This window comes from Falco rusticolus, chromosome 14, assembly GCF_015220075.1.
Source record: "Falco rusticolus isolate bFalRus1 chromosome 14, bFalRus1.pri, whole genome shotgun sequence".
In the NCBI taxonomy this organism is placed as follows: domain Eukaryota; kingdom Metazoa; phylum Chordata; class Aves; order Falconiformes; family Falconidae; genus Falco; species Falco rusticolus.
This window is the reverse complement of record NC_051200.1, coordinates 22,270,101-22,292,139: the sequence shown is the minus strand read 5'-3', so window position 1 is coordinate 22,292,139 and position 22,039 is coordinate 22,270,101. Positions and strand designations below refer to the sequence as shown.

The following is a 22,039-nucleotide window of genomic DNA, read 5'->3' as shown; positions in this document are numbered from 1 at the left end:
ATCTTGCCTGAAAAGGATGGCAACCTTAACTTCAGTCCAGACTTGCTCAGAGTTGTTTACAGTAGGCTGGGCTGTGTGACAGTGGAGGAAAACTACCAGTGGCAATGTCACCTGCCAGATGCAATTTCTACAGGAAAGCACAACCATGGCAATGCCTGAAATCAGGGATGCAGACCCGGGCGCAGCTCTGCCTGTTCTGGCGTAGCTGGACTTGATCCAGTCCCAACCTGGGAAGTGCAGAGCTGCGGTCCCTGTGCTCTGCTGAGGGAGGGCTCATCGACCTGGGCACCTCCTTCCCTGGAGACGGGAGAAATAAAGCGAACGAGGAAAGCAGGGGGAAATAAAGGAGGAACAGGGCATGGAAAGCTTTTGGCGTGGATTAATGGAGGGAGCGCACTGGTATGGCCCTGGATCTAGCAGGTATGGGGGGCACTTCCATTGCAAAGGGATGGGAAAGCTGCAGGGAAATGGGAGGTTTGGAGATGTTGCCCAAGTGTAAGAGGACATGAGTCTTCTTACGCAACAGTTTCAATGCCCTGATGCCTGACAGCCCTTAGTCATTCTGAAACAAACAGCTTTTGCTTTGTGCCAACTCAGGAGGTGCTCAGCCAGGGCCGTCCCCTCCGTTTCTGCGCAGCGTGAGCCCGGAGCCACCCCAGGCCGGTGGAGTTGGTGTGTTTGGGTGGCAGAAAACCACACTGAGAAATGATGACACCTGCGGCTGGAGCTGAAGGGGTCTGCCTCCCGCCTCCTTTGTCAAGCTCACAAATGTGATGCCTTATTTAGAAGAGTAATTTCTGCTTGTTGCCAAGGATGTGCAACCCCTTTTCCACTCTGCTTTTGCTATAACAGTCTCTGCGAGGGTCCCCACCCAGAGGGACCTGTCTCTCCAGGGGACCATCCCTTATTGTCACCTAGACCTTGCCTCCATTTGTTCCCTGAGCCTGCGCAGACCTGATGTCACACTTCCAGCCCTGGTCCTGTCTTCCACTTCGTTTTTATGGACTGATGTTAATATGTGTGGCCCATGCTGGCAGCTGTGAGAAGCTGCTCCACCCCAGCCATGTGAGAGCAACAAAGCTCCCTGTTCCCCTGATTTCTGTGCGAGAAGAATAGAGCTGGGGAACTTTGTGTGAAGAAAACCTCAGCCCTTGTCACTCTTTCAGATCGGGAAGTTGTTGATCGTACCTGACTGCAAATACAACCCTTTTAACTAGCTGTTGTGGAAGAGAGGACTGAGAGAAGATACAGACCTGGGTGAGATGGTAGGACACCTTCCACACTGTCTCTAGTTAGCACTTTTTTTGAATAAAGCGCTTGCTCTCCTCAGATGAATGAAATAAATTACTACCAGAAATACTGCAAGGAGAGCATTCATCAATTCCATCATTGTTAACCTAATTATTTGGAGAATTACATTACTCCTTCACAGGCACAAATCTCTCTTCACAAAAGGAGGCAGTAATGGGGATGCCTCACTAATCCGAGAAATGGCAGAAGACACCAGCCGGGGAACAATGCTGTTCCTGTTTCATCGAAGAAGACCGGGTTCATGTGGTTTCCACTCAAAACACAAATAAAAAGGTGAGAGTCTGTGCTGCTTTTTCTGAGAAATGGAGCAGATTGTGTGGCCCCACCACAGAGGTGTGGGTACGGGCATGGGCACGGGTATGGGGCGGCGTGCGCTGCCTCAGCCGCCCTGGGGTGCTGCAGCCAAAGTGCTTCATGGCACTCCTGCAGCTGGCTGATGCACACCTGGGTTTGGAGGGGTCTTTGGGGCAGGGAGCAGTAATTTCAGGGTCTTCTGCCAGGGAAGATTTCTGGAAGTACGGCTTTTAGGGACCCTTTAAGCTGCTCCGATCCTTTCACCTTGTGCGCAATGAAAGGATGGGCTTGTCAGGCCAGAACTCCAGCCAAGGACCCAGAGACATCACCCCTCTGCGAGGCTTCACCTGGCGAAGGACCTCAGCCAGCCGTCAGAACTGGCCCCTGTGCGACCAGCTGATCATACTCCATACACGCACACTACATATGTGTTTGCAAAAGACAAGGTTTGAATTACCTTTCTGTAGACATTATGGGATTGGCTCGACCAGGTGCCCAACACCTCCAGGTCTTGCCGTGTTCGCTGGCAGGCAGGGATTCCCGGCGTCTGGCAGGTTGGCATCCTTGCATGGTCAACCACCTTTGAGAAGAGAAAAATTAAAGACATTGTGAAGACTTCTGGACTGCTGATTTGAAACGTTTTTGGGGTTTTTTCGGGGTTTTTTTTTATGGTTTCAACATGTCAACCTGTAGTAAACAGACTAGCCACGCTGTCAGGAGATGCTGTCCTGATAGAGCCAATTGCTGCTTCCTCTTCCTGTTCGGTACACGTAGCAAAAGAGCGCTTCAGCAGATGGGTGAGATGGAGCTTTGTTACGCTGTGTCTCCATTAGTTCACAAGTCAGGCTGCAGACATACCAGTCAAGAAACGAGAAACATTCCCTGTCCCTTCGTGGATGACATATTTTCAGGCAAAAGCAGAAGAACGTTTTCCCGTTCCTGGAGGCTGCATTTATCAGGATCTGGGAAATCATATAAATTCTCCTGTTTTTGTTTAGAATGGAGGTGAAATCTGTATTATATGCCATTTGCCCAAAGTATTCTATCGTTCTAGTATTTTTTTCCCCAGAATGGGGCAGACCTAAGGTGCATTTATTGGCCCTTGGACTGGAACTGGGCGTGAGGGTCTATGCAGGTCAGCCGTGACCTTAGCCTTCAGAACCTGGCTTACTGGGAGTCTGTTCAGGTAATCTTAACTAGCATTTACTTTCAAACCAACAAAAAGTCATGCTTCGATTTTCTAGTTTTGTTTCAGATACTGACACTAGCTTTATTGCTGCTTGCCACTTTTTTTTGTAAAAAAGTATTCTGATGTACAATTTTTTTTTAAATATAATGAGTCTATCAGAGATTTTTTTTTTGTTACAGCTTTTTCTCACTGACAAAAGCAAAGCAGCATTTTAATTCTGTGATGTTGATTTTTTGGTACCAGAGTTATCTGACTACATAAACCACCGGGGTCCTTTTTCTGTGGAATATAAGAAAACAAACTTATCCCTGGAAAGTTCAACAGTATGCAAGTAAACATTTCTCATGCTGAAATTTTGCTTTAATCTTCTTTTGGGAAGTGATCTAACCAGCCAGAAATAGTATATCCAAGTTGGTTTTCTCTTTTTAGGAAGGGAATGGAATAAACATCACAAATGTGGATTTTTGCCATCAAAATTATTTCGAGGCTTGTATCACTTGGAAATTTTTTAAAATCTAAACTGAAAGGCAAATTTGTGTGCATCATTGAATCTTAACACTGATAATAGAGACACTTTACAACTAACTAAACCCGTACTTACCTAGTGTGTCAGCATCATCTGATATACATTGCTGTTACGTGTTTGAAGATGGCGAGATAATTATCTATGACACAACGTAACTCAAGGAAATTACTGCAGAACATCAGAAATCATGTTAATCTACTTGTATTTGAATAAGATTGTAGGCCCGGCCAACTGGCTTCCTGAAGAAGCTTTTCTTAGGAAACATCCATCAGGATACAAAAAGCCCGGCCCTTCGGCGTGCAGTTCCACCTTAGCCGTGCGGATACCCACGTGGGAATCAGACCCACGCTTTCCCTGGGGCTGGATGGCCTCATGCCGGGGCTGCTCCAGGGACTGACATCCACGTGGCATTGAAACCCCTGCAGCCAGCGTGCTCCATCTTTGGGAGGCGTGCGTGTGCTGGCCGCCCTCAGCAGCATCCCCCGGCTCCCCGGGGCTGCGGGATGGGGTCCTGCGCACCAGCGGCGGTGGGCGGCCACTTCCCAGGGACCTCCCCGGAGCTCTGCAGTGATCGGCACGTCCTGATTTACACCTCTGGAGAAGCCGGTCATTTAAAATGGCCTGACTGGCCAAAGGTGGTTGGTTTGGGGTTTGGTTGGTTGGTTGGGTTTTTTTGTTTGTTTGCTTGTTTTGGTTTTTTGTTTTATCAAGAAGAAATTAAATTTCTTTTAAATTTAAATCAAGAAGAAATTAAGCCAGCTAAAACCTGCACAATTAATCTTTGCTGATCAAACATACACTGCCACGGGCTTAACCCCTTCATTGCTTCCTTTATCTACCAGCATCTTTCCATTTCATTGAGGTTGCACCTATGCTCATCTGCTCTTATTCACGGTTTTACCCTAGAAAGGCATGGGGAACACAGGGGTATGGCTGACTAAGCTCGTTCCCAGAGGGAAACTCATTCTTAACTACTACACATCAGTCACCAAGACAGCCCACAATAAACAGCCTGGCGTGCCTGGAAGCTCTGCACGCAAAGCTTATTTTGCCCCATTGTAGATGCTGGGAAGAGAGGCCAGTTATCTCCACTGGATGTAGGTCACTGAGCGACCAGGACAGCCAGCAGCAGGAAGAGGAGCTGTAAGCATCGTGCTGGCCTTAAGAAGGGGCTTGGGGGAAGGACATGGGACCAGAGCCGTGGTGCCCAGCCTTCTGCGTGCAAGAGCATGCTCGTCCACAACCCAGCATCAACAGGAGCTTGAGGGAGCATCATCATGTTTCAGGAGGGTCATCACGCATCTGCTCTTCTGGCTCTCAGACTCTGCAGGCGCTCCACACCTGAGATGTGTCAGATTGCCAGGGAGCAGTCACTGGAGTGCTTTTGGGGTGAAGGCACCAAGATCCATCCTGCGACTCTGCCTGCTGGCCATGCCCCCAGCATGGCTGGTCCCTCCTGTTCCATTTGACACTGCCTTTTTGTAATTTATGCTTGACACAGCGCTTTCTGTGGCAGACTTTTAAATGAATAGGGTAGTTAATGTCCTGTATCCGTAGCTTCTGTACTCTGATCTCAGCTTGTGAGAGATCTAGAACAGCAGCTTCACTATTAGAATCATAGAAACATTTAGGTTGGAAAAGACTTTTAAGATCATCAAATCCATCCATTAACCCAGCACTGCCAAGTGTTTTGTGCATCTTTCTTTCCATTTCTTCTTCAGATAATATCCGTTGGTTTCTGGACTAAGTTTAGGAGGTATAAATAATCTGCGTCAGGAGGACAATGCTGCTACTGAGTGGTTCATACAAGGAGAGCCCCATGTCCATGTCTAACCTGAGATCACAGGTGGGCATCCTTGGACCTGAGTAGTCCTGGGCTTCTAACATTCACAAAGGAGCAAATGCAACAGGTAGGCACTGGTATCAGATGGACTCTGCATGAAGAGGGAGAAAAATAAGATCTTTGAAGGATATAATTTAAAATAGAGCAAAACTAACATAGCAAAATCGTACCCAAGCTCTCAGAGAAAGGAGAAAGACAGCTGCAAGCTGTGGCAATGCTTAAACACGAACCTCCACACCTGTGCAGAGGGGTTTGCCAGCCAAGGAAAACATCAGGGGAGGTAATGTCAACACAAACTGACCCAAGCAAACTTTGAATCAAAATAAACTGTAGTACATAATGGCAACATCTCAACAAATAAACATTTTGCCTGGTCTAACAACTAATGCAAGGGTAGGGTATGCAACTGCGGTGTGAGAATGTAAGTCCACAAAAACCGAGCCATCCAAGGTGAGAATGATGAATACAGATCATCAGATATGCAAAGTAGTTTGGTTAAAATCACCAGAGGAAACAGTAATAGAAATTTCCTGTTCTTTGAGCATTTAATTGCTCATCCTGTTGGTTGGGGTTTTTTTTCCTGTTGATTTAAAAGGAAAAATGTAAAGAGAAAACCCCCTGACAAATGATGACATACTTAAGTAGGCTCTTTGTTCAAACCTGAGGTTCAGATAAGAGGACCCGATATACCAGGAATCCGTGAAAAGATGCTCATACAGCCACCGGTGTCCACCTACAACACTTGTATTTCTGCTTCTAGAACAGATCATGGAAGATAACACCAGAAAATTTCATGAAATAGTAGAACTTTGGACTTTAATAGCTACATCCTCTTATTTCCTTAATTCATGTTCTCGATCAGAGAGATGAGCTGTGGGGCATATACTGCCACGCTGAGCTGCTTTTCCTCTCATCCAGTTTTTATCCACTGCTTCAAAATTTCCCATATGTCTGTCCTGTGCTTTCTGCTTGGATTTAATTAAGTGTGGTCTCAAAGCCTAAATAACATGCCTGGTCTAGGCCAGCTATATGTTTCTGATAAGCCCTGAAAGTGCCTTGCTCAGGCTGTGAATTAAGCCTTCTAATTGTATAAGCTGCTGCTCTCTGCAGCTCTGCTTTTATCTGATGTGCTGAGAAGTGGATGCTTCTTTTTTTTTTTTTTTTTTTTCAATAAAAAACCTCACCAACACTCATTGGGGAAGGATGTGACTGGTTTTCTGCCATGATTCAGATGCTCTGTGCATTGCCATTGTCTGCGGATGAACAAGTGATTTTGGTTTTTACTGAGCGAGCTATCACATTGGGCATGTATTTGTAGATTTTGGAATCTCCCTGCAATAGAAGAATTTTCTTTCCCTTATGCTTACTCCTTGTTCAGCAACACGTGTAACTGCCAGTCCCTGGTTAAAAGATTTGTTCTCCACTGGACTTAAACCCAAGGGATTTTACAGTGGGTGTCATGTAAGCCTTTGCCAGTGGGCACCTGCAAGAGTTTTAACGAATGGGTATTTGCTCTAGGTTAGCTCAAAATCAGTGTGCGCTTTGATGTCCAGCGCAGCTGTACCTCCCGCTGCTCCAGTGAAGGCAGCCTTGCCTGCTCACCCGTGGTGCTCCCCGGAGAAAGCATCGCTGCTCAGTCCAGTGTTGAAACACCTGGCAACAGCACTGGGCTGCTAACGCTCGGTGGGCACTCAGCAAGTGCTCTGTGGGGCCGAGTGAGAGCAGCACAATCTCAAGCCTTCATGGTAAGGAGGAATTGAAGAAACTGGGAAAAAATTGTGAAATTATGTCTTTCACCTCCAGTGCTCATGTAAAGCACAAAGCGGAGGGGACCATATTAGTCCTGACTTGTGGGGCGTCTGGTCCTGGGACAGACAATGTCAGCCTCCAGGAACCTTCTATATGCATCAAATTCACAGACTGCCTACGTGGACAGACATCGTGAGATACCTTTCCACCGACTGCAATGGATGGCATCTTGCTGTCCCAATGTGGGATGAGCAGCATCCTTCTTCCAGTCGAGTGCAAGGGCTGTTTAATTGACATGCTCAAATTGTCCTCTACAGACCATGCACACAAAACGCCATGAATATGCTTTAGAGTAGAACAGTTCGGGTGGCAGGGACCTGCAGTGACTACAACAGCCCAGCCCAAAGCACCAGGACACTCAGCTGGGTTAGGAGATCGCCAGTATTTCTGGAGCGAAGAATCTCAGCTCAGCCCTTCTTAGACGACAAGTCTCTTTGCCTGTGATGTGAAATAGCTACAAACCACACAGGGCTTTGCCAGTGATAACCAAGCATTCTTTTTCATTCAACAATGTTTTTAGGACCTGGATATTTTCACTAATCACTACATCCACGCTAATCTAGTCCCATTGTTAAAAACGCTAATCACAGGCTGTTGCAGTTTCAAAACTAAGCGTTTCTTGTCAATCCAATGCTGTAATATCTTTCCAAAAATGTTTTTTTTTCATTATCTTTATTTATTATCTAATGCAATCCTCAATATTTTGAAGTGCACTTTAAGGTTTTGCACTTTCATATTTTTTCCTATGGTGGAAAGAATTGATAATGCATTTAAGCCAATTTAAACCAATTACATGTTTTTTTCCCCCATTGGACTTATTTAAAAAGCATTCTCAGGCAGATAACAGATGGAGGACAAAGGTCAAGCAAGAAAAAAGTCTTTGTGATTAGAAAGTAAAAGTGCACTGGAAGCTGCTGAAGTAACATCCGGGGACACCAGCAAAATTAATGGGCTAGTGAAGAGGATTTGTAATGGTAGATCAAAAAAAGGTACTCTGCAGTCAGAGCACAATATATTCCCGTTACTGAATTTCATGTAATGAAGCACACACAGGAAACAAGTCACCTGTCTTACCATACCTGTGAAAGTCAAATTTTGCAGGAAGAAATGCTCCTGATTCCTCCTGACATGGACTGGAGAGGGCACCAGCATGTCTCCGTACTGCTCCCAGATGGGGTAAAGCCCCGGCCCCGCTCACCCCAAAGGCAGCAGAGGGTGCAGCTTTACTGGAGCAGTTTTGTTTCCTTGTACTATGTCAGATCTTAACACAGCTCTGGATTTGTTTTCTTCCAGCTTACAAGGCAAAAAAGATTTTGGCATGTGCAGGCTGTCAATACGTTAAAGGCATAAAAAAGTCTCTGGGCAAGGTTCCTCTGCTGGCTCTCAGAAAAAAACATTAACGTTTCAAATCTCAATAAAACCGTGGGACGCACTTTTCTCCTGACGTTGCTCCCACTTCCCACAGAGCAGAAATAGGGAGCAGCCCTGGATAAATGAATTTCTCCCCTAGAATCTGAGCATGCAAAGTCTACCCTTCAGCTTCAGCTAAGCACAGGCACACATTCTAGTTATTCACGTATGTTGATCTAATTCCCGGAAACCAAACTCCCCTTGGGACCCCTCTCTATCAGGAAGTTATTCCAATGTTTACTTTCAAATTAACTTCTTACTTTAATTTTGTACTATTATTTCTAGTTCTAACCTGAAGCATCACTTCCAATAATTATTCTCTCTTCCTGGTGTTAATAACCTCTGACTGTTTCCAATTCCCTCTTCCCCTCTCTTGCTTGGGCATTTCTAAATCACATTGCAATTCTCTGGCTGTTAGATTCAGTGAAGTGTTTTAAACCTCTCTGGTTTGATTTTAGATGTTTTCAGCTATTTAATTGCTTTTAAGCCTCTAATCCGTCATCCTTCCTCTTTTAGGCAGTGCCTCAGGCTCTTTCTACTTTGCTGCTCCTTGCCAGTGTGTCCGTCCCCCCCCACCGATAAGCGTTGCCCAACAAGCTTGCAGCGCAGGACCATTGCCTTCCTGTTTACCAGCGCGCTCTTCTGTGCCAGTTCAGATCACATATGCACCTCCTGCCCGCGTTGGTCTGATTTACAGCCTGCAGCCAAACATTTCTGTACTTGCTGCTCTTGCCTACTAATGCAGCCCCAGCATCCCAGTCCAAGACATGCTTGTCTGCAAGATCTCCCTGGGCATAGAGGAAAACCATCGGCAATAAGTGACTGGCTAGCCCTGCAGATGCAGTCTGAAAGTCATTCAACATAACTCCTATTTTTCCTCCTCTTTTGCAGCCAGGTGAGTCGAGCCAACACAACAATTACAGCAGAACAACGTTGAATTAAAGTGACAAGAGAAGAGCATAAGATGGGACTAGCTGTATGACAAAGCATGAAACAGCCACTGTGCCAACTGATTGTCCTTTTTCAGAATAATGTTTCTTAATTCTCCTTAGTACCAAAGCTTCTGAGCTTTGATACTAGGCAAAGCAAAATATCTGACAATGAACAAGAACTGAATTTCTAACATTAATAAACTAATTTGTACGGCCATGCTGAGGAACCATCCTTCTTTCCGATTTTGGAAACAGGAAAAAACCCAGCAGATGAAATGAAGGATAGTATGGAAATGGAAGGAAAGGAATACATCTGAGGCGCTGGGATGGTTTCTGTCCGTGGGCTGAGAAGCCTGCTGAGGGCAGGAGGGTAAGTAGAAATATATTATTTTGTTTTCCGCTTTCCTTTCATTGAGATGCATAAACTTCAGAAACCATTTGGTGTGAAGCAGGGTTGGAAGGGTTCAAGGGCAGTCTGAGCCTTTATCCTCATTTCTAACCCCAAAGGACCACCATTTTAAAAAAATGACTCTTGCTAGACTCAAGCCATTTGACACTGGAAACTTGCCCTCATTGCAAAAACCCACTCAAGAGTCAGAGTCATTAAAGGCCTAAAAGGCCCGAGCATGGTTTGTTCTTTAATTATGGAAAATAGTTCCTTGGTTTTGTATTGATCTATTAATCCTGAGTTTGAATAAACAACATATTAATTTTTGTGGGCTTAACATACTAAGATTCTTGCTCTCATCTTACTCCAGATGTTTCAAGCACCCTAAAACTTGAGTTTAGTTATACAAAGACGACCCTCCCATGGCCCTTCTGCCCTGACAGCTGCTCTGCTTGGTCCCCTTCTCTCAATGTGCTGGGAAGAGGGAAGAAAGTCACAGAAAGCTCCCAAATCTATAAACAAACCAGAGAGGCACACACTTAATGATGTTTGAGGAGAGCGTGCAGCAGAAGCATTTCTAGTTGTGGTTGCCCCAGTCGCTTACTGATAGGAACGATCTCTTTCCCAGGAAGCACTCGGTCATGCAAACTTGCTCAGCTGTCAGGTGTCCTTCAGGAGAAGATGGATTGCTGATCCCAAGAGGAGATGGGTTAGATTATCCCTGTCAGCCATCAGAGTTGGGAAGGAAAGAAGAGCAGATAAGGAGGCTAGTGTGAAAGCTTTTTTCCTAAAATAAAAATAAAATTATACGTATATATATATCTATCTCTATATATCTCACACACAAGATCATCTCCCTTGTGATCACGGATAACTAAAACGCAGTGGTACTACATGTGATGGTGGAGGCTGGGAGAAACCTGCAGTCCAGGCTGCAGTCCCTGGTCATCCACTTCTAGGGAATGCCATGCCATGGGGCTCAGGCTGAGGGTATCAGCCAGGAACGTGCCATAAAATGATTAATTAGCATTGATCTCAAATTCACCACAGCAGCAATTAAAATCCTAGTTTTCTAATCATATTGACGCTGAGTTTTGGCAACAGCATTTAACGTCCAAGGTCAGTGTGCCTATTTCCATCCATCTGAAGATTGCTCAGAAGATGAAAATACTGCTGGAAAAGAAAAATTCTCCTATGGGAGATGACAAATAACATACCCTGTCCAGCAGACACTAGTGGAGCTTTTGCAAAACCGAGATGTGCTCATGTTGGAATTAATGCCTTTTTAGTTGCTTCCAGTAAATTTCCAAGTGCTGAGAAGCAGAGAGCACTGTAGTTACTGTCTAGTAAAGGCTGTGGAGTTCATTACCCATTGCCAAGCAACGTCTTGAATGCCTCTTTGTGCTGCTTCTGGTCCATCACCTTGCTAATCTGAGAGGCAGGTCACTGGGCAGTCAGTGGCCTGAGGTACCACTGGCTGGGAAAGGTCTTCCCCCAGCTTTCCATGAGCTCCCTGAAGTCATTGTTATGAGGTTTTGTTTCAGCACTTGGAGTACACAGAGATACAAAGCACATCAGCACAGCTGTATCTATTTACTCTGTGGCTGTTTGTGCATCAAAGCCGTGCTGGCTTTGTGAGGTTGGGCTCGGGACAGCCAATGCCAACCTCTTCTCTGGAGAATTCAGACTTCTGTGCAAACTGTCTGCATATCTGTGAGATTTATGGCTGATGCTTTCTCCCTGAAGATCATGCTACATCATGGAAGCTGGCCTTTTTTGGCCATCTGAGCACTTCTGAGATAAATCTGCTATGCTTCTGTTTAGCTTACAGGCTGAGGCTGACAAGGAGTAGCTGTTAAAGGCTGTTTGTTTGGATGCTTGTGCTTAACCTGAATGACTGCTCCCTGCCTGGCAGCCTGCATTCTGCCAGGGTCTTTCCCGATGTGCACCTTGATGTTCTACCTCACACAAGTCACACGGGGTTACTGTATAGCGTGTACTTGGTACCTGCCTGCCCCCCGCAAGGCAGCAGACCCAAGCAGAGCAACCTGGTTAGAGACGATGACTTCTGCAGCAAGGGAAGCTTTTCGTGCCCACTCAGTGCTAAACCCAACAACCGATTTCTGCATCACCTTCCGACGGACCTACCCGCATTCAGGTTCATCCATTGCCTTCGAAAATCAGATTTCAGTTTCTCATTCCTGCCTTAAAGTTCTATATTAGGAAAATTAAAAACAACCAAGCTGATGTTTCCTGCAGTGAAAGTCTGAGGGTCTGGAAAACATGAGCCATTAGTTCAGCTGAAGTCTTGGCTTGCTCCATTATTTATTTAGTTGTATGTGTTATTCCTTCTGTGTTGTGTTTGCCTTCTGATTTTTCCCACAATGCTTTTTTCTAAGGCGCAGCAGGACTCCATAGAACAGGATCATCATTCTTTAGCCTTTATTTTTGTTCTACAGAGATTTTGAAAGGACTAGCTGTTCTAGAAAATCCATAGGGCTGTGTCAGCGCAGAAATCAGCATGAGTACCTGCTGCATCCCCTGCCAGGACCAGCTCTCAGTACGTCTGCATCTCTGCAACCTCCTTGGCTACTGCCACTTATAACAGATGGGTCCTGGGTCCTGTTTTACACAGCCCAGTGCTCTCTTCAAAAGAGAGGGAAAAGCAAGTCGCAATAAAACTACTGAAAGCTGGGTGTCCTTTAACCTGCTCTGCGCAAGTCGTGGTGATAACCACCAGCATCAGCACCATCAGCCACACACACTGGGCTGGGCTGACACCACTAACACTCCAGCTGCAGTTTCAGCTGGCAGCGAAAGTAATTTTCTTCTGAAAACCAGTGGTGTGGCCTGAAAAAAAAACAACAAAAAAAACAACCACCCCCAAAAAAGCCTAACCAACTAACAAACTTCTGGCAATTCCCTCATTTAATAGATACATTACTCCTCCTACCCCCAGACTCTCTCCAGATCTTTTATCCTATCAGATTCAACAGACTTGTGATCTGCCAAGTGACAAGCTCCAGAAATCCTGATACTAACCTTCTCCGATCTTAAGGCTAGAATTTCTTTGAGCAGCAACCAACATTTTCCTCTCTTTTGCCCTGGATCACAAAAGCTACAGCTGTCCCAGCTCAGAGAGAACTCTCTTCCACTCCCACCAGCACCAGTGCTCAGGCTGAGCGGTTCCTCAGCAGCTTTACCCAAAGCTCTGTCTTTGCCGCAAAAACCACCTATGTGGCATTTGCAGGGAGCTGAGGATTTTCATGAGAATTGAACCATCAAGTCTCTCCTGGTCTCTTTCATGGGGAAAGTAGGGTTTGTTGGAGAGGCTGGGTTGTTCTGGCCCTTGCTCCTTCCCAAACTTTGCAAACCCAGTGGCATGCACCACCAGGGGGGCTGGCCAAGGCCCCGTGGCCACTGGGATGGACCCGTAACCGCTCTGCCCAGCCATGGCACCGGGCCGAAAGGTGCCCTCCAAAAAGGGTGTGGGTTAAGAATAATTTCTTACACCAAGTGTAAGACCTGGGGAGCTGCTTGGCCAGACACAGCCTGGGGCCAAGGCTTACCAAAGGGCTCTTACAGTACTGAAGCCAACCCTATTTTAACTACAATTTTATCCATATCTATAACAAACTTCTGAAAACCAATCTACTCCAGTAGCCACACACAAAAAAGGAGCTGGAGAGACAGAACAACTGAAAGAGAGGATGGGAATGAACAAAGTTCCATTTTTGTTTAATAGGTGTTTATGCTGCTTCCAAGCTTTTTCTCAGTTACAGCATTGCTATTACAGACAGCGAGAAGAAAGAAGAGTAACGGCTCATGCGAGAACCTGCAACACTACATATGAGCTGCAGCAGGAGCGAGAAGGTGAAGCAAGAGGTGATAACACAACTATGAAAAGGCAAAGGCTTGAGGAAATAGCGAAGTGCTGGTACTCTCACCCCTAAGTCCTTGCTTGCTTCCTCATATGAGGCTGCACTTACAGGAAAAGGCGTGATTTTCACCGCAGTGGCAGGAGAGCAGCAGTAAGCACTCAGTAGGTGACATAAAATGGAACAAGTCATGTCAAGAACAAGTGTCAGGAAAGGGGAATCACTTGCGCTGAAATCCCACTTGGGTGACCAGAAGGCTGCAGAGATCCTCCTCCATCACAGCCAGGCGCTAACGAAGCTGCGACACGAAGGCATGCAGGTCTGCTGAAGAAAGGACACGGGTAAGGGAATTTTCCATGGAGACCAGAGCTGAGGGTGTGCTGGAGGCTCCACATAGCTTGGGAGTAGCATGTTTTGGCCAGGAGTAATCAAGATGTGAACAACTCTGTCCTTCCTCTTTCCTGAATCCCAACTGGTCTGGCCAAACCCACTTTCCCCTTCTTCTAAATTGACCTTCTCGCCCACAGCTGCACAACCACCAGCAAGCCCTCCTGCTCCACAGAGAGAGCCCCACCTGCCTTTTCTTGACCAAGGGAACCATATAAACCTGTGATTGCTCAGGAGGAGCTGCTGTGCTGCATTTGGGGCTTGTATTCCGTGTGAAAACCCAAGGTGGTTGGTCTCCTTTTGAGAGGAAAGCAGGGTGGGAGCCTGGCAGAGCCCCTCCCCAGCCCCCCCACCCCCCAGGGCCGCCTGTGCAGTTGTTTCCCCGCCAGGCCCAGGTTTGCTCCCTCTGCATCCACTCGGGGCTGCCGGGTACAGCCGGACCGGGCTTAGTTACAGCATTGACTGTCGAAAGCATTAAATGGGAACACAAAGAAATCTTGGTAATGAGGGACAATGGCCAGTTTTTAAATGTTTAAACAATCTAAGTGTTAAATGGGCCTAAATAACTCCCTTAGGACAACTGTGCTTCCAAAACTATTTTCTACAGTTGTCAATGAGGTTGCTCGGATTGCCAAAAGTTTGGCAATGGTGCAGTTATGTTGCTCTCTTAATTAACTCTTTTCCTATGTGAGTTATTTTTGTTCATCTCTGTGGTCCCACTAGGAAACAATTTACTAATGTCTGTCATCTGTCCAAATAAAATACATCTACTAATAAGGGAATTGCATGGAATTGCACGGAATTTATTTCCGCTTTTCATTCTTTTTGGCAACAATAAGCTCTAAATAGCTCTTAAGATCTTTTCTAAAGAAATAATACATTATTATTTCTGTCGACTAACTTTCCCCCACACCAGCTGAAGATACTAATGTTAAATTTCAATACAAGAAAAGCAGATTATTGGCAAACACCAAAGGCAGTATCAGCAATGAATCTTGCACGTTTCCAGCTCCCCTTGGCAGTAGAAGGGCTGCATTATGGGGTGGCTGCATGTACAGCCACCCGGATGGGGACAGATCATGGCGTTAGCACTGTTGCTGCTGGTAGGTCGGGATTTCCAGCTCGGCTGCCAAGCGAGCTCTCAGAGCCCACTGCTCAGCGCAGGCTTCATCTGCTCAAAGCCTGCCATGCTCCAGCCAAGCCTTCACTAAACTCTTAATTAAAAGTCCCAAACACTCCTTTAGGCTTTTTCAATGACTGCATTTACCTCCCACCACTGCCACAAGCATTTGCTCTGCTTTCTCTTGCCACGGATGTGTAAAGGTTGGAGAATACCTTTACTCCAGGTAAATGTGCATTTGGTGAGACACAGGACACTGCTACTTCTGCTTGTATGTCACCTACAAGGCCTGCTCTGGGCTGGTACCTCATTCTGGAAACGGCACTGATGCTATGTGTCACCCACCCCCAAACTAAAACCCAACAAGACCCGAGCAGATCTTCTGTTTCCTGGTGCTGTTAGGAAACAGGAATCCCATCCTACTAAACTCAGCCTTTTGCAGTATGGCCAGACCTCCAGTGCTGTTTTCAGTTCACGACTGATCTTTCAGTTCCAGAGTTTCTTCATTCTTTACTTAATAATAATTTGCTATTCCATTTACAAGCCTGAACAAAACTGTTTTCTTAAAAAAAAAAAAAAAAAAGAAAAAAAAAGAACAAAGCACATGAACCCCCAGACATCAGGGAACACTACCCTCACCCCCACCCAAAAGAAAATCTTGATCTCAGACCAAGATACCCTTGGGAAACAACTAATGCCAAGTTGAAAAACACATTTGCAAATATCTTTTCCTATTGTAGCCCCAGTTACTGGAAAACTATTTCCTTGATGTCTTCGCTATTTCCCCTCAGGGGAAACCAGAAATTAGAGTCATATTTGGGGGAAGCATCACAAGTCTTTATGGAGGAAATGATTCCCAAAGAAAGTCTGGGGAGCAACACAGTGTATCCTCCAGGGTCTCAAAGACAGCAAACAACGTTTTTCTGGTGAATCTGTGTTGTACCTACTCCAGAAGAGCCATGGCAACCACATGTCTACGTGACCATGTCCCTGTCAGCTCCCTGGATTTGCTGCCTGCGGATGCTCACCAGTGCCAGCAGATGTCCAGCCCACGCTGCCACTGGTGCCACAGTGGACTGCACCCATACAGAAGAGATACCATCCAAGCCTGCTGCAGGGTTTGTCAGCCCTGAGAGACAGCTCAATTTCTCCCCACCTGTTTGCCACCTCTGCACAGCACACATGGCTAGTACCTGCTCCTGCCTGGCTCAGCCGGGACTCAGAGCTCACATGCAGCAGAAACTGCTTTTCTCTTGTGCCGGCCATTGAGCGGCACCCACCAGCATCAATGGCTGGAGATGCTCAGGCTGCCAAAGTTTAAAAAAAAATCAGGTCAAAAAGTAAATTTGCTGTCGCCACTGGAAGCCACACAAATAAATTCAAGTGGACCAAGACCATCTGTGTCTCATTACATCTGATTGTAGCAGGCTACACCTAAGAGCAGCAGAAGGCAAGCAGCGAAACAAGCAGGCTGGGTGGAGAGGAGCAGCATGGGCAGGTGCCTGGCGGAGCACGAAATGCGGGTGCATCGCAGACAGACGTGAGAACAGCAGTGTGTTCCTGGGGAGCTTCCAGCGTGACTCAAACTACGGATGTCCTTGGAGCACACCTAAACACTGAGCACGGTGGTGTGGGACGTGAGTCCAACTTTGCTGCCTTCAATTCCTGGCAACATTAGAATCACAGAATCATTTAGATTGGAAAAGACCTTTCAGATAGTGAAGCCCAAGCATTATGACGTGAATGTTAACAACCAAAAATTTCTAAGGGGAAGGAAGGGAGTGAGTGGTCCAGTTGCTCCCAGTGACATGGCTCCCTCCCGTTTCCCCCCTGCTTGGGAGGGCTGCGTTAAGTGCAACTCTTGCAGGTATTTATGTTTCCAAGAGGCACCTTAGTGCTGCTCTCATGCTTTAGATTGCTGTTAGGAATAATTATAAACAGAGGCTGCATGTAGGATGCAGCTCCAAATTCAACACAATTCCTGTTTAAAGACCACAGAAAAGAGTGCACTCTTCCTTTTTGTGGCAAGCCGGGGTTTGTGGTTTCTGCCTTCTCACAGGCTTCACACAGTGTATTTGTTTGTTCTCAGGTGTGAGGAACTGCAAAGAAAATAAATGCCTCAAAAGACTTTTGGTCAGATGAGTTATGAAAAGCAGAAAACACACAAAAAAGTAGAATTTTGTATACATGTATGTTGGCCTGAGGTTGAAAACCAGACTCCCTTAGCCATGCAGCGCATACAGGAAAACTTCTTCCTGGTGCTTATGGTTTCGGCTCTTGCTTTCCTGGAAAAGCTGGTAAAGATTCACCAAATATTCTTACTGATTGTCATATATATCTTGTCCAAGCTAAAAAAGTCAAAACAATTGGCCCTATTTATGAATATAATATCAGACTGTGAGTAAGGCTATACATTTTTACGTATGTGTTAAGTACAAAGAAACACCAAGAAAGTAATAAATAGAGGGAGAACATAGGATATGAATCAATGATGGTTTAGACAAATGGAGGCAAGTAACAAGGAGACACTTAGCCAGCTAACATGCCATTTACAGTAGGAAGAGCTCCCAGACTGTGCTTCCAGGAAGGGGAGGAAAGGTCATTAGATGGAGACATTAAAATCTAATCAAGACAAAATACTGGACAAATAATTGCAGTGAAAAAAGCCTTCTGCATTGATGGAATGTAGTAAGACCTTTTAAATTCAAATATACGTAACTTTCTGATTCAATTAGCTAAGTAATAATATTATGCCTTGGAAAGAGAATAATGCAAGATGGCAGAACGTATTGTGGGGACATACGGAGGCATTGCCTTTGGAGGAGATATCAAAATTGCTTCTAATGCTCCTCCAAGGGCAGAGAAAAAAAATCTCAATTTTTGGCACTGAGAAGAAAACACTGTATGCATGTCGCTTCATGCTGTGTGGTCCATGAGGACCGCCTGTGATGGAGGCAGCCTGGTGCGGGGCACGGTGAGGGTGCGTTGGGTGCGGAAGGTGGAGGAGTTCAGCAGGAAGCTGCAGCACCAGAGCCAAGGAAGTCTGTGGGTGCCAGGGAAATTCCCCCCACCCTTCTCCTTGGAGCTGAGCTGAGGAATGGCAGCGCAGGAATGCTGTGACTCAAAGGAAAACACTTAATTGAGAACAGACTGGATGGCCCATGGTAGCTGCTGCGGGGGCTGTGGCTGCTGCGCGCCCCGAGCAGGAATGGCAGGCTGCATGTAAAACCATGTCGTGGACAAAAATCAAGAGGCACAAAGGCTTGTTCATCACACGGCACAGGGAGAAAGGAGTGAGCAGCCGCTAGGGAGGGATCCGTGCCGTAGGGTGGTAGCTCTGCAGGGCGAGAGCCCAGACGCGGTTAATCTGGGCTGTGGGGCGGCTCAGGCTTTCCTGCTTTATTCCTTCAAGAGAGTTGTCAGCTGAGAACTCACAAACTCATTCAAGAGATTCCTAAAACTTCAGCTATGGGCGACAATGGGGAACTCCTCAGCTACTTTTGTCTGGATGAGGGGCATTTCCCAAAGTGCTGTTACCACCATTACTTCCAGATGGGACATGTGAGTTAGTGAAGGAGGAAGTCAAAACCAAGTGCGATTTGCATTCATCTTTTTGTACCTAGTTCTTCCCCCCCTGTTTTATGAATCACACCATTACTTCATGCATTTTATCTGTAATCATGATACATTCAATATCTTAGACAAAAAGATTCCCTTCAAGGAAATCTTTTCTGTCAGCTATGTAAAAAGGGCTGATGAAATACTGGAATCCACTTGCAAAGATGTGTTACCGCTGGACACACTGTCCACAAGGAATAAACATTACATTAGTAATGCTTTATCCCAGCATTTGCCCTCATTAAAAATGAATTTCCTTTTCTATAGTGAAAATAGAGAGTAAAGGCAGTAAAACAAATGAGCTGATTATTTGCTTTGCTGATGAGCTATTTGGAAAGGTGGAAAGTGGAAATTTCTGTTCTTGAGAAAGCTGCAGAGTACACCCAGGTCACACATCTCCTGCCCTTTCGTATTTTACTGAGGAGCCAACATAAAACATCCTCTCTGTAATGGACATCTTGGAAGGTTCTTGTCTTTGCATGGCCAAGAGAGACAACCACTGTCCTCTGGCAGCAAAGGTGCAATTGCCTTCCCTTGTGTCCTGTGATGGTGGTTATGTCTGAGAGGCAGCTGCGCTGGATTTGAGGATGCGTTGGAAAGTCTGTCCATCCCTCCCTTGGAAAGGATGCTAATCTTCCTGCTGCTTGAAGCTCTGGACCAGCAGGACAGGGCTGAAACTCTCCAGTTCCAGCTTCACCAGCATGCAGGCTCTGCTGGTTTTCCATCAGAAAGGGCACAAAGCAGGTCAGCTCAGCAGCTTACGGGAAGCCCTCCTGTCGGTTTGCTGCCTGTGAAGGTCTGGCTGTCCTGCCTGCAGCTCAGTGCCTGTAGGACCTGCTACGTGTCACTGCTGTCCTTGAGATTCCTCCCTTTGTCACCCAACCCTTCCTCACACTTGCAAATACCTGCCTGGCTTCTTCTCTGTTTTCTAGTCAGAAAAGGCAGTCATTTGCTGGTTTGTAATTTTAGAATGAGTTTCTTGAACTCTTCGAGGCAAGGGAGAGGAGGTAATGATAAAGGATTGTGGAGAACTTCAGTGAGGAATCACAAAAGGTGCTAGAGAAATGTGTATTCTCTGAGGATAATGAAGGTGGGAAAGTATATAAAGTCAGGTACCCAGGCAGGAGACTCTCCATCCATTTACTGAGGGGAAAGACAGGAAATCTTGACCTGTCTTGATCAGAGTGTATTTGTTCTGGTTTCTCAAGCAACCTAAGAGAAAAAAAAAACCCTAAGGTAAAAAATGAGAAGAGCAACACAGACTACGTACCATAGCCATAAATCGGGGTGGCCCAGGGAATCGCAGCACCTGGCACAACTTTAGGACCAGATAATCGGCTAACTACCAAAGAATAAGAGTTAGGACTTGTTTTGTAGGACCAAGGTGCAGTTATTTACAAAGAAAACTGCCTTTCTACAATCTCCTCAAAGTCTTCAAGCTTGTTAAAAAATTTCCCACAACCGCAAGATAGTCACATGATGTAACTTATCTGGATTTCCTTGACAAAGTTCTTCATGGCACAGTATAAAGGAAAAGAAATAGGAATAGAATTGTTTCCAGTATCAGCAAGAGAAAGAGGCAGTAGAGGTGATGGGCAGTTTGTGTGGTGCCCCTTGGCAGTGTTTTGAGGTGTACAGAATTGCATGACAAGGAGGTGGAGATGGGACACCCCATGAGATGGCAAGGGAACAGTGCTGGAAACCCTCTGGGGTCAAATTTAAACGGAATACTTCAGACAGAAGAAAGCTGAAATTTTCTTACCTATTGCTGAATTCTAATTAAATTGTTCTTCCGTGCCAAGGAAAAAAAATTAAAAATCCTCAGCTGTAAAGAGCACTGCCAATCAATGTACAGATCTGGCCAAAGCCTTCAAACAAAGGTGTAGTGCAAAGCAAACAGGTTATGGAAAAATACTGGAAACCATCCCATGCCACTGCAGAAATCAAGGTGTTTGTTCTGCCTATGTTAAGGGAGACGTCGGTGGGTTCAAAGAGGAGCACTGAAAGGCATCAGTCATCAGGAGCAATTACTAATGTGGGTAAAGATTAACTGGGGGGAACTGATTAAAGATCTCTCCACAGCCGCCTTTCCCATGGTCTGTCCACGCCGGCTCTGCAGCCGCCCGCCAGCCCTGCAAGGTGAAGCGGGGCACAGCTCAGGTCCAAAGCGCTCCAGAACCCCCTCCCCCCATCCCTGTGATTTCATTCTTGTTTTCACAGAATGGGTGCCATGGGGGAAGGACGCTGACCAAATGGGTGGTGCCCTGGAGAAACAGAGGATTTGTTTTATCTTTCCGCAAGCTATTATGAAATTTCAAGCTGCTGAGAAAGCGTGTAGCTTGTCTGCAGCACTCTTGCAGCTGATCTTTCTGTTGTATCAGCTTGCCATGCAAGCAAAATAAGCAAATGCAATAGAAACAGTAGTTTTAAAAAGTAAAACTGCTATGGAGAGCCTCTGGCAAAAGCTAGCTCATTGTTGTTAAAGTCAAACACAACCCCCCAAATATTTATACACTAAAAGCACAAATTATGTTAACCACCAACCGGTCAAATCCCTTTTTTCAGAGACTTTCTCCAGCTTTGGCAGGTGTCCTCTTACCAGCACTGCAGTGCAAACCAGGACTGCCGCTGCTCTGAGCAGGCGGGAGAGCCCTGGGCTGCCTTCCCTGCCTGATCCTCAGCTTGCAGCTGCAACGACAGCCCTTTACAGCACCTGCATTTTCAAGCTGCTTTATCTTTCTACAGCTTTCCATCACTTAGAGAAGCGATGAGGGGAACGGCATGCTGCCGGCAGCACTGGGGTTGGACCGGCAGCAAACCCTCCCTGTTGATCAGAAACCCACGCGGCGTCACTGCCTTCAGTTCCCTGCTCTCAGGTGGTGACTCCAGGCATGAGATCAGCACCCACGATAAGGCCGGGAGCTGCGGTACGTGCTCACATAGCTGTGAACATACCGGTTTGCTATTCTCCAAGATGTGTGTGGGATGCTCCTCTGCTCTCCCACTGCACCGAGTCCTCGTGAAGAGAGTCCCCTGCCCCAAAACAGGGGTGAACTTGGCTTAACCACCGTCATACCTGGAGAACAACAGAGCAGGATTAGTGCAAACATTATCAGCACCAAACCAGGGTATCCCAGGCAACACCAACACAAACACTTACTGGGGACAGCCCAGTCTGGCTAGATATAGCACTGCTTTTCATGCCAGAGGACATACTTTCTTTGCTTGGAATAATTTTTTTTTACTCACGGATAATCTGTGTTAGCTCCTGCGACACCCAGACGAGTTCAGGATTACACCCTGTACCCTGCTCCATCTCGAGGCACGTATTTAA

General features: G+C 46.1%; 1 long non-coding RNA gene across 1 annotated transcript; it reads right to left on the bottom strand.

The window, feature by feature from the left end:
• Nucleotides 1-2,092: 2,092 nt before the first annotated feature.
• On the bottom strand, nucleotides 2,093-10,417 carry LOC119157533. Its single transcript, XR_005107557.1, has 3 exons — nucleotides 10,307-10,417; nucleotides 5,155-5,254; nucleotides 2,093-2,185 (listed from the first exon to the last, which is right to left on the bottom strand). It is a non-coding gene; the product is annotated as an uncharacterized LOC119157533 (long non-coding RNA).
• Between the last annotated feature and the right edge of the window lie 11,622 nt (nucleotides 10,418-22,039).